The sequence below is a fragment of the Perca fluviatilis genome, chromosome 23, assembly GCF_010015445.1.
Source record: "Perca fluviatilis chromosome 23, GENO_Pfluv_1.0, whole genome shotgun sequence".
In the NCBI taxonomy this organism is placed as follows: Eukaryota; Metazoa; Chordata; class Actinopteri; order Perciformes; family Percidae; genus Perca; species Perca fluviatilis.
In genome coordinates this window covers 28,517,658-28,529,736 of record NC_053134.1, presented here as the reverse complement: position 1 = coordinate 28,529,736, position 12,079 = coordinate 28,517,658, and the positions used below count along the sequence as shown (strand labels likewise).

The window sequence follows — 12,079 nt, the reverse complement described above, 5'->3', positions numbered from 1 at the left end:
CAGATATTTGAAGAGGGGTGGCTTAACGGAGTTTCTTCACTATAAGATGTTTTGATTTTTAGGTTTCTAGTTAGGAAAAACATTTTCAGTTGTGCTGCGTGTACCTTTGAAACTGTGTTTTCTCCATTTGCAAATGTAAATAGATACTCAAAGACCAAACTTTGGTTTAATTCTCAAACAGTCGTTATTCGTTTTGATTTTATCATGAATATCACTAACTCTGCTGCTTCAAGGAAAACTTTCACGACACAGTCCCAACATGTGTCTGTCGTCCCTATCTTTCTTTCTCTTACCTGCCTGTCTAAAGAAGGTCTGGGTCCGTCCTTTTACCATTTCCCACCAATGTGCATGTGTATCGTAAAAGTCTTGAAGGGTCTGCCACCCGAGGTACTGCTCCCGGTACTGACTAACTAACTCCCTATCCTCTAGCAGTTGAGCTTCCACAGACCACTTCCTAGTGTCACCTCAGAAGAAAGTGAGAGGGTGCAGGAAAGCATTGCGTGGTCAGAAAAGAAAATAGGTTCCAATCTAGCATCCATTGGTGGGCAATCACGTGATAAAATGTAATCTATACGTGCCATCACCACTGAACCAGGTGAAGCCTTGCTCTCTGGGATGCATGGTTCTAAAACAGCTTGCTGGGCACTCTCTGCGCCCTCGGTTGCGCATCCTCGTCGGCGTCGTCGTCATTCTCGTCGTTGACGTCGCCGGCGCCAGCGCCCAATGAGGCAAACCTCGTCGCCACGGCTTTGACGAGCGCGGCGGACGCTGGCGTGCGAGGCAGACGCTGCCGTCTCGCAATGAGCGGAGTCACAAGCACCCTGCCCAGCTGCTCGAGGAAGGCGCGCCTCTTGTTGAGCTTGCCGTGCATCCACTTGGGCCTGAGCTCTCGCCAGAGCACAAAGGTGTTGTAGGCGGACACATCGAGGATGTTGTGGAACACGGCGAGGGGCCAGCGCGCCGTGTTCCTGCGGCAGCTGTACGTGCCGACGAGCTTGTCCAGGTTGTCCACGCCGCCCTTGGTGCTGTTGTAGTGCAGGATGATGTCGGGTTTTGCGTGCCTGGCGGCGCTGACTCGCGCGTCCCCCGTGTGAAGCGTGCTCAGCAGCACCACGTTCCGGTTCCTCTTGGCCACGTAGGACACCAGAGTGACGGTGGGCGTGAAGGCGAACTTGGACGAGAGGGCCGCGCGGCCCTTGGTGTCGAGCAAGGCGCGCGGCAGTTTTTGCGCATCGTGCCCACCACGGTGAGGTCCCTGTCATGGAGGAGCTGCCGGGCCAGCTCGTAGGAGGTGAAAAAGTTGTCGCACGTCACATTGCGGGGGCCCGTCAGCCCCTCGGTCAGGTCCATCACCACCCGGGCGCCCTGATTCCTCTCGGGCTCGCCGCTCACAGACTTGCCCGTGTAGACCTGCATGTTCCAAGCGTAGCTGGACACGGCGTCGCAGGCCACCCACACCTTGAATCCATACCTGCCGGGCTTGCTGGGTATGTACTGGCGGAAGGAGCGTCGACCTTGTTGTTGTTGTCGGTGTCGTTGTTGTTGTTGTTGTTGTTGTTGGACGTGTCGTCAAAGAAGGAGAATGACAAGGACACAGGGAAAGGACTCGGAGGGAGCCGAATAAGAGTGAAGAGACGAAATGAGAACAAGAAGAAGATAAAAATGAACAAGGACAACAAAAATAAAAATAAAATCTTTAAAAACATCCGTGTGCGCATACGCACACACACACAAAAGCATTCTAAACTATGAGGTAGACAAAAAGAAACGGTGCAAAACAAAGCTAAAACCCACACAAGACCATGGTGCCACGGTGAAAAGAGCAAACAAAGTGGCCTACACAACACGACATACACACGCGCTCCACAGGCAGCAAACTACACGCGCGCCCCAGAGGGTCAGTCTGGCAACTCTCTGATGGGCTCCGATCTATTTATTGCGTGCAGAGGGAATTTGAAGGACAACCGTTTATCTTGCACTCCCACCTCGAAAGGGAACCAGCTGCTCGTCCACGGTCACGTCCGGGCCCGGGTTGTAGAGGCGCGAGGCAGCCGCTCGCATACCTCGTCCCACCACACTTCCGTATGGGCGCCAGTTTGTCCGAGGCTCGTCTGGCGGCTCTCGTCTCGCGGTCGTCAAATCGCAGCAGTCCCGAGAACGTGTGGAACCGTTTGATTGGCATCGTGGCGCGGAAAATGGCCCTGCCGCTCTCCTCGTGCCACAGGCTCTCCAAGGCCTCGTTTCGGGACCTGTACACACCGGCGAGGATCAGCAGCCCCATGTAGCCGCACAGGTCCGTGGCGTCCATCAATTTCCAGTCGTTGCCGAATTTCCTTAGGCCCTCGAGGTTCGTGGCGGCCAGCACGATGTCTATTATTCGTGGTGTGACAAACAGGTCGAACACCGAGAGTATGTCGTGGACGCGCGTGGCAGCGTACTCTGTGGGTCCTGGGCTCTGTGGAGGAGTACCGCGTGTGTGGTCTTCTTCGTATTCTTGTTCTTCGGTGCCGCGGCGATGAGTTTGACGGCCACTGGGATGATACGTGTCCGAGGACCATTCAATTTCACCATTTCTCGACACAAAAAATAATGTATGGTTCCTAGAGACCCGAAGGCTGAGGCCGTGGTAGTAGAGAAATACGATTGAATACGGGAGGGGTCCGAGAGACCCGAAGGCCGAGGCCGCAGTAGTAGAGAAATACGATTGAATACGGGACGGGTCCCAGAGACCGGAAGGCCGAGGCCGTGGTAGTAGAGGAATACGATTAAATACGGGACGGGTCCCGGAGACCCAAAGGCCAAGGCCGCGGTGGTAGACCTGACATGAAATGAAAACAAGCGTGGGTCCTGGAGACCCGAAGGCCAATGCAAAAAGTCAAATGAACTGAACGGGTCCCCGTGACCCGACAGACAACACAAGGGTTAAAAGTGAAGCGGACACTGTGGTGCCTCCGCATGCCAGCATGGTTGGCTGACATGATAGAGACACCACTCAATTTACTTCTTAGACCTAGCAGAGGTTAAAAACAGTTTTAAGAAATGTACCTACCTTTACAAAGGATCAGTTTACAAGGAATTCAAAAATTTCAATGAGTATACAACAATATTCTCCAAACACCGTGAAAAAACAAAGCCACAAACAGGCAGAGTTTTCTTAGTTAGCAGAGGCGATCGCAGTCTTAGGGTTGCCCGAAAAGGGGCAACACGTGCAGATCAAAATGTGGTAACGCTTCACGAATTTGCGTGTCATCCTTGCGCTTCCGGATTCGCCTTCTGCTCTGTATCTGTGTCTTATTTGTGTCTCATTTGTGTGTCCCGCCCTATACCGCCCCATTGGCTAGTCTAATTTCCACGTCCCGCCCCACAGAAAACCTCGCATATTTTCATTGGCTTGTCCTACTTGCATTGTGTTCCGTGATTGGCTGAATTTCCCAGGGGCAAGTTCATGGACTTCTCTGACTTCGCTCCCGCTGTCAAGTCATTCAGTCGCTATTACATGGATACTACGACTATTTATCTCTCAACAGCACATAAGTTATGTCTTTTTGTCTTCACAACAGCAATTACAATCAGTATTAAAACAGCTGAATATTCTGGAAAAGTTTTTAAAAACTTTGTAGGCATTGAATTGAAACGCTAATAGCGATTAGCATGTCTGCCGTTTGAATGAGCTTAGTGTACCCTCCTAACGTAACCTCTCTGATTCATAAAAATGCACTAAATGTAATTTAGCCCTTGGGTAACTGTGTTATAAATGCTGTCACGAAATTCGAAGTGTAAATATATTTATTTTAGGTCGAAAGTGTAAGTGCGATTTCCATAGAAAATGTGTTAATGGCTGGGGGCAAGGGTCAGTAGGTCACTGTCCAGCTATAGTGAAACCTAATGGTCTGATATCCTAATATTAACATTCACATTGAAAGTGTTATTGACAGTTAATGTGCATCAACAATGCAGTTAGTCAGTGAAGTGTATTACAGTGTACTGTTGTTTCTTCCTGTCTTTCAGAAAATGTCTTTTGATCCCCTCTTCTGCTTTGAGCCCTCGTCCTCTGAGCTCACCCTTCGCCCCTCTGCAGCCGCTGCTGCACACGTCACCAAATCCCGCCAGCAGGCCTCCGCCAGTGGCTGGCAGGTGAAGAGGGGCGATGTGGTTCGAGCCGAGGCGAGGGCTAGAGCCTTGCAGAGGGGAAACGGCTCTGACCAGGCTATGCTGGCTGAAAGCGAGCTCCAGTTTGGCCAGTACCGCGGCCAAACATTCCAGTGGCTGCTCGGCAACGACGTGGGGTACGCCGTGAAAATCTTGGCGTCCCACCAGAAGGAGAGAGAGGGGGGGACACCACGAAGACGCCCCTCATGCAGAACAAGGACGCTCTCGTCTCCTACGCTGGGCTGTACCCACCCATGGTGACGGCCGTCGCCAGGCGTAGGTTGTGTGAGGGCTCCCAGTCTGCAGGGGGGCTGGACGACACACTGGTGGGATTTGGTGTACACTCACACCGCACGTACAAGTCAAACGTAAGTTGTGTGTGTGTGTTTGTGTCTGTCTGTGTGTGTCTGACTCTGTGTGTGCGTGTTGATTTTTTGTGTTTTTTTCTTTCCTTTTCTCTGTTACAGCTTTGTGGATTGGGTGCGGAAGCAGAAGGTGGGAGCTGGGTCCAGGATGGAGGCCCTGAAGATGTATGTGCTGGCCCGGGACAAGGAGCCAAAGACCATACCGGAACCAGCACACGTCCTCCCACGGCCAGGTAACTGCACCGTCTACAAAACAGCCTGTGAGGTGCTTTTCACAGTACACCAGTGCTTCATCAGTGCTCTCTTGTTATTCTTTGCCACCAGGCGCCTCCTCCTCGGACCTATCCGACGCCGAAATGCTTGCCGCTGTCGCTGAGGTTGACTCTCCCTGTAAGTATAACTTTTGATGTGAATATACTTGTAATGCAACGTGCTAACGCTCATATGTGTTGTCAGGCACGTCCAGGGACGCCCCACCAGCCATGGTCCCCCCTTCCTCTCTCTCCTCCTCAGAGCAGCCACTGGAAGGACCAGGACCGATGGCTCTTCAGCAGCCTGCCTCCGGCAAAGAGGTACGTATGATGTGTATGATCGTATGTATGATGTGTGTGTTTATGTGTGTGTTCCGTGTTCTCCCCATGGAAAGGGCAACCCAGTGCACAAAAGGATACTACTCGGTATTCCACATTTGTTTGTTTAATTTCTTGTTTTCACAAAGGGAAACCAGGTAATAAACCTGTAATAATAAGAAATGCAATTATCAACCCCCACATGCATACTACAGACAGCTCCCCAGTTCTTAGCCCCAATGACAATAAGCAGCATTAACGGAATAACATTAAATACAAATTAATCAAATATAAATTGATTACATACAAAATCAACATTAATCAAATACAAGTATATTATATATATTAATTATTAAAACATATTATTATTATCGTTATTATTATTATTATTATCATCATTATTATTATCATCATCATCATCATCATCATCCAACAATAACAATAATACTCATTTCGTAATTTCATAATTGTTATGTACACACTTCACATGTCAAACAAACCTACCAAAGCCTATGCAAAGCCTATGCAAGATGCATAACAGCTGGAAACTACAGCTCCCAAAATGCCCCGCGGTAAACCAGGAAGTAACCGTCACTTACGTTAAACGCCGGTCCGCGCTTCATACTGACATTCATACAGCTAAAGAAAGTAAACACGAACAGGCACGTATGGTGCAGCAATATCACAAGTCTAAACGGCAGCTTCATCTCACAACCCCACCACCTCGTTAACTTACAACTCTGGAGTGTAGCATCATCTACATCAGTTAATCAACCTGCTTAGCCTACCGAAGCATAGCGTTGTCTTTAACGTGCAACAAACGTAAACACAGCGCAACAACATAGCATGGCAACAGATGAAGCGCACATCATAAACACAGACAAGAAACACTTGTAATTAAGAGAGAGCTTACCAAGTGGCTGCACACCGGGTTGACAGTCATCACAGACTGCATGAATCTCGTGCTTCCTTTTCACGGAGTAATCACCGGTCACCTGTAGCCTAGTACTCACAGCACACTCCTCTTAAAGAGGCACTACTCTATTTGGCTGCTACACCGCAAACGTTCTTCTATAAATGTCACTAGCTCTGGTTTAAGGTAAACATTTTGATTGATCGATGTAATTAATTAGGCATAAAAATAAATAACTTTTCTAACATAACAACTCCACAGAAAACACAACATTGACGCTGCACATTGAGCTCACTAACTCTGTGTCTCTGCTGTGTGTGTTTCAGCTGCTTCCCCTCGGCTGGAGGCAGATGCTGCCTGAAGAGCAGCAGGAGTGGGTGGGCCGGGCGCTGTTTCGGCCGATGTCAGCCGATGGGAAGGTTGCCCTCACATCGCCGCTGAAACTGTGGTGGTATCCACCAGGCCCCCGGCCCCTCTACACGCAGCCCCCTGCCACAGCCCACGCCTTCTTCCAGTGCCCATTTGTCCTGTAGATGCCCTACAGGATGTGGGCATACCACCTCAAGTGTCCTGCTTGTGGGCGTAAACTTATGGGTGCTGGACTTTACAGGACCGTCCGGAGGGTCCTGGACAGGAGTGGGTGGTACTTTATGGCAACAGAGTACCTTCAGTGCTCCTCCTGTCTAAAGAAGGTTGCGGGCTGGTCACAGGACATCTTGGAGCAGCTGGACGTCGCACACCGTGCGCAGTTCCCAGCTGTTCTGATGTACAAGTATGTCACTTTAAGTCTTTCAACATTCACTCAACATAAATTTCTTTAAAAAAAAGGGAAGTTTGGGAAGTTTTGGGGTCCCCTGCTGGAGCTGCTCCCCCCGCGACCCGACACCGGATAAGCGGACGAAGATGGATGGATGGATGGATAAATTTCTTTCTGTTCTTTGTTCTCTGTAGTTAACTATATTTGTCTGTATTCTCTGTACACTCTCTGTGTTCTCTGTTTTCATCACAGGTTGTCCTGTGACAAAAAGGTGATTGGGCTGCTAAAAGAACGCACCTTGGGCAACGGTGTGGCTCGCCTCCGTGCCTCTCTGGTGGAGATGCACACCAGTGAGTGGATGGAGCGGTCAATCAACTACCTTTCTGTGCTTCGCAAGCTCAGGGCACCTGGAGCGGCACCACAGGAGGTGTCGCTTCCAGAGATGGACAAGGTGCCCGGACTCACCTGGCTCTGCGGGGTCTACGTCCGCGATGCCTTGACCAGGCTGGACGAGACCAAGGCCAGCAGGGGCCGGACCCGACCAACATGGCAGCGGCCTGATCTCTGGCGGTACGGGGAAGCCAGGAAGGCCCTCAAAGGTCATAATGCGTTGACCGGGACTGCTGGCTGTCACCGTGGGAGCGCGTCTGCGAGTGCATCAGATGTACCGAGTGGCAGCACGAGCTGGTGGTCGAGCTGGGCGTGGTAACCTCATGGGCAACTGACTAGAGGTGTCACCACAGGCGGCCACCAGCTCTATAAGCCTCTTCATGGCGAGGCTATCCTTGAAGCATTTTAAGGTGGGGCGCTGAGGCGTTGCCACGCCTGACAGAAGCGAAGCAGTCCCGTGGAGGACATACATCAAGCTGTCGACGAACGGCTTCGCCATTATCGGCCTTGTCGCAGTGCGGCCGAGAGCGGCTTTCCTCCAGGAGAGTGCTGGGCCTTCTGGGCGCTGGCCGAACTTTACCATGAAGCGTCCCTTTGATTGACCATTCCCGCGCATGGAGATCTAGACACGCAGCCCGTACCTCGACACCATCCAGGACCCAGAGGGGTGGAGCTGTACACCCAGATGGAGAGGTCACCAAAGGGGGTGTGAAGCTCCCTGTCTTCAGATACCGAGGCTCCTTCTGGTCCTTCCACCTGCCAGTGTCGCTTCATCCCAGGTAAATCTTTTTCCACCGCGTACAGGTTTGTTTTGTTTCTTTTTGCTTCTCACTAACTCTTTGCTCTGTTTCTACGCCCATGTCTGAAGTTTCCAGAACACAACTTCATTGATGTCCCACTTCAGGTGTACCTGCTGGAGACCTGTGCGGTGGAAGCGAAGAACCGTCGGCAGGCGACGGTCGAGGACAGAGATTAAATTTCGCGTTACTACGGTGCCGGCTGCAGCACAGCTTCAACCAGCTATTGCAGAAGGTTCAGAGATGCGCTGGTTGGCAACTACAACCCGGGAGTACACAGGTACAGAGGGATCAGCGACAGAGTGTGTTTGTTGCTGCTGTTTCCGCGTATACTTGTGCAAGCATAATGTAAACATATGTGTATGAAATAAACAAAACGCGGGTGCAGAAGAAAGAAGAAGAAGCAACTTTGTCAAATAAACTTTTCAATGAAAAAATAAAGTTTAGTGCACTTAGCAGCATTTATCAAACATCTGAGAACAATAAAATAAATTTACCATTTTAACAATAGTAGTGCTGACACACAGTAGCAACCAGCAGCATTTCTTTGTTTTGGTGTTGGCTGGGTGAAGCGCTGCCATAAGGGGGTGGTTTTCTTTTCAGCCATCAGACTTAATGACAAAAAAAGGGGGAAAATACAAGGTTAAGTTAGTATTTTTTTATAGTATCTTATTCAAGTCATTTTATAGATAGGTATAGATATAAAATCTAACATTTCTTTTTATAAATCAGCTAATAATTCAGTGCATTGTATTTGTAAGTGATACAAGGCTAAAAACGTTTCTATCATCTTTAATATTATCTTCACTAGCCTATGGTGCGGTGGTCTCTTTTAACTACAAGTTCTTTCTCTGCATTGAGTTGACAACCCTCTCAAATATAGACACACAAACAGAACAAATAATAAAAGTCTGTGATTGCAAAATTCTAGCTTAATTATTGTGACATGACAGCATGACATGGCAGCTATCAATATCCAAAGTAGCCGAACGTCATGTCGCCTATTCATGTTTTTTCTCAAAGTTGGCAGTAACATGTCATACGTTTTTCATTAAATATATAGGACTTTACCTATCCTTACCGTTTTCTCCGAGGAACAGATCCTTCCTTAGGCACTGGATGAGGTCTGCTCACTCTGCTGGTAATTGACTCAAGGGGCAGCATGCGTCGAACACGTGTTCCACAACAACAACACCAGGCTGCCCGCAGATGCGCCTGCCTATTAATCGGCTTGATATTGGCCGATGCCGATTATGTAAAAAATGGTGATAGGAGGTCGACCTCTAGCTACTTAGTTTTGTATACATTTATCCATGAAATCTACATGTGGGAATGAGATAAACTCTCTTTCAGTATTGTAGATAAATCAAAGTAGAAATAAAACATAATAAATATAAGGAATTATGCTTAAATGTAATTTTTGCCATTACACTGCTGGCATCTGCAAATGCGTGTGTCTCTCTCTCTCTCTCTCTATCTCTCTCTCTCTCTCTCTCTCTCTCTCTCTCATATGTTAAGTGAGTGTTGTACTTTGAGAGCAAAACCGGAATCAAATTCCTTGTTTGCAGAAACCTGGCCACTAAGCTGATTCTGATTTTCTCTCTCTGCAGGGGAACTTTTAGGGGTAGAGTACCTGTACTCCCAGTCGAGCGCTGTGCTGCAGGATCTGGGTGATCCCGACGCTCCGGATGGGACAGACGAGGCCGAGGAGGAGGAGGACAGGACGGACACCGATGAGGGCTTCGAGGAAGGAGGAGATCCGTCTCCTCGCACATCACAGCGCTCTCCTCCAGAAGCCCCAAGGCGTGCCTGATGTCGGAGAGGCCTCGTCATCCCAGTCGGGACCCCACCACCCACCACCCACCTCCTGACGACAACAGGATGGAGGTGCAGCCGGCTGAGCAGGAGGAAGAGGAGGATGTGAGTGCACAGTTAACATTTTATATTCACTCAGGTTGTATGCTTGCAGCATTGCATCATGTGCTGTGTAGTACAAGGTTTTTTTATATTTATGAGTAGTAGTCTAGTCTGGGTGGTATGTATTTATCATTAGCTTCTTATTTATTCATGTTTTAAATTTAACGTTTTTTCTCTAACTTAATTATGCTATTAGCTATGTGATAGCTACAGTTGGAGTGGAGTCAGGCATTAATTTCACTGCTTGTTGTAAGTGTATGACGATGCATGTTACAAATAGACTTGAAACTTGTTTCCTTTCAGGAAGTCATTGGGCCAGACGGTCACCCCGGTTACCATCACTTGGTGGCCCTGGCCCACGCCCTCGTGGAGTTGCGTCACCAAGCCTTCATGACACGGCGTCAGTCCAGAGAGATAATCGCTCTCTGGGAGAAGCTGACTGACCATGACAAGGCGCCGGTGACCTTCCCCCCCTGCCACCAGGACAGGCTGGTCAAGGGGAGGTTTAAGACCAGCCACTGGCACGCTCACACGCCAGGAGTGGAGAGTGTGAAGCGGTAAGCAGTCAGTCACTGCATTAACAATTTCATTATTTTAGAGCCTGCTATAGTCAGTCACTAACACTTTCCCTCTCTCTCCAGTGTCATCCTGGTTCAGGGGGCAGGAGCAGCACAGTCTTCCAACGACAGCAGGCTTGTCGAAGCCATCATGCTGGAGCTGTGCCGCATACACAGCCACGAGGGCAAAACCATCGCCGGGGTCCGCATCAACCGCTGGGCTGCCGTCATGAGGGACTACAAACAGATGCAGGACAACGTGGTCAACTGTCCTGCCCTCATGGCGCGCACCCGCGTCCAGTTGTTTGATGTTAATCAGCGCACCCTGTCGCTGTGGTAAGTCAATAAAATTGGGCTCACAGCACTGATGTGTGTGTGTGTTTGTGTTTTTTTTTTTTTTGCCATGCTTTATATATTTGTCATGACAAATAATGTATTTTTTTCTGTCTGATTTTTATTTCTTATAAAAGGCACAACAAGCGGAGCAAGACAATTATGAGGGACACTGTCACCATAGCAATTCCGGGGCCCAGCGCTCCCCAGACTGCAGCGGAGCCCCTGCCTGCCCCACGGACTCTGCTGCAGCAGCCCCAACAGCCAGACCAGCCCCTCCAGCATCAACTGCCCGCAGATGCCTCTGGTCTGGCTGCAACCATCCGAGGGCCGCTTGCCCCGGAGCTGTTTGACCTCATCGCCGCCCACCAAAGTGCCGCCGCCACCTCCTCCTCCTCCACTGCCCCCCCGATGAACACCACCCCATCCTCTGCCCCCCCGATGGACACCACCCCGTCCACCTGTGGCATGCCTGCTCCCTCCACCAGCACTGCTGCAGCCACCGCTGGAGCCATCCCCTGCTCTACTGAGTGGAGGCACAGGGTACATGCAGAGCAGGCACGTCGGGCCCAAGAGGAATGGCGCTTGCTCAAGCTCCTCAAAAAGGTCTCCCACTTCAATTGTAGGCGCTGTGGCCAGCCAAAAACAAAAGAGTACGGCCACAGCCGCTACAATCCAAGATGGCAGCTAGTCTAAGGTCTGCTCAGTGTCTCTCTCTGGATTGATTTCATTTAAATGGATTTCATAGTATTTTACTCCTTTTAAGTTGTAGTTTTAAGTTGTACATTTAATTTATATGGAAATTTCATCTTGAACTTTTAAGAAGATTGTGGACTACTATGAGTTTAAAAATGACACTATACCTCTGCTCTGAGCTAACTTTGCTAACCTGAGCCTGATCCAACTGATCCTATTAGCCCAGGCTAAACAGAGCTAGGCAAACGGGCTTGAGCCTGCAACATTCTCCTGGAGCTTGGGCTAGCCAGCCTGAGCCTGTTACATCTCCTGGAGCTTAGGCTAACCAACCTGAGCCTGCTACATCCTCTTGGAGCTTGGGCTAACCAGCCTGAGCGTGCTACATCCTCATTGGAGCTTGGGCAAACTAGCCTGAGCCTGCTACATCCTCCTGGAGTTTGGGCTAACCAGCCTGAGCCTGCTACATCTCCTGGAGCTTAGGCTAACCAGCCTGAGCCTGCTACATCCTCTTGGAGCTTGGGCAAACTAGCCTGAGCCTGTTACATCCTCCTGGAGCTTGGGCTAACCAGCCTGAGCCTGCTACATCTCCTGGAGCTTAGGCTAATCAGCCTGAGCCTGCTACATCCTCTTGGAGCT

The 12,079-nt window shown here is 49.8% G+C and overlaps 1 pseudogene; it reads right to left on the bottom strand.

Annotated features, from left to right (window-relative positions):
• Nucleotides 1–625: 625 nt before the first annotated feature.
• On the bottom strand, nt 626–2,978 carry LOC120553768 (annotated as a pseudogene).
• Between the last annotated feature and the right edge of the window lie 9,101 nt (nt 2,979–12,079).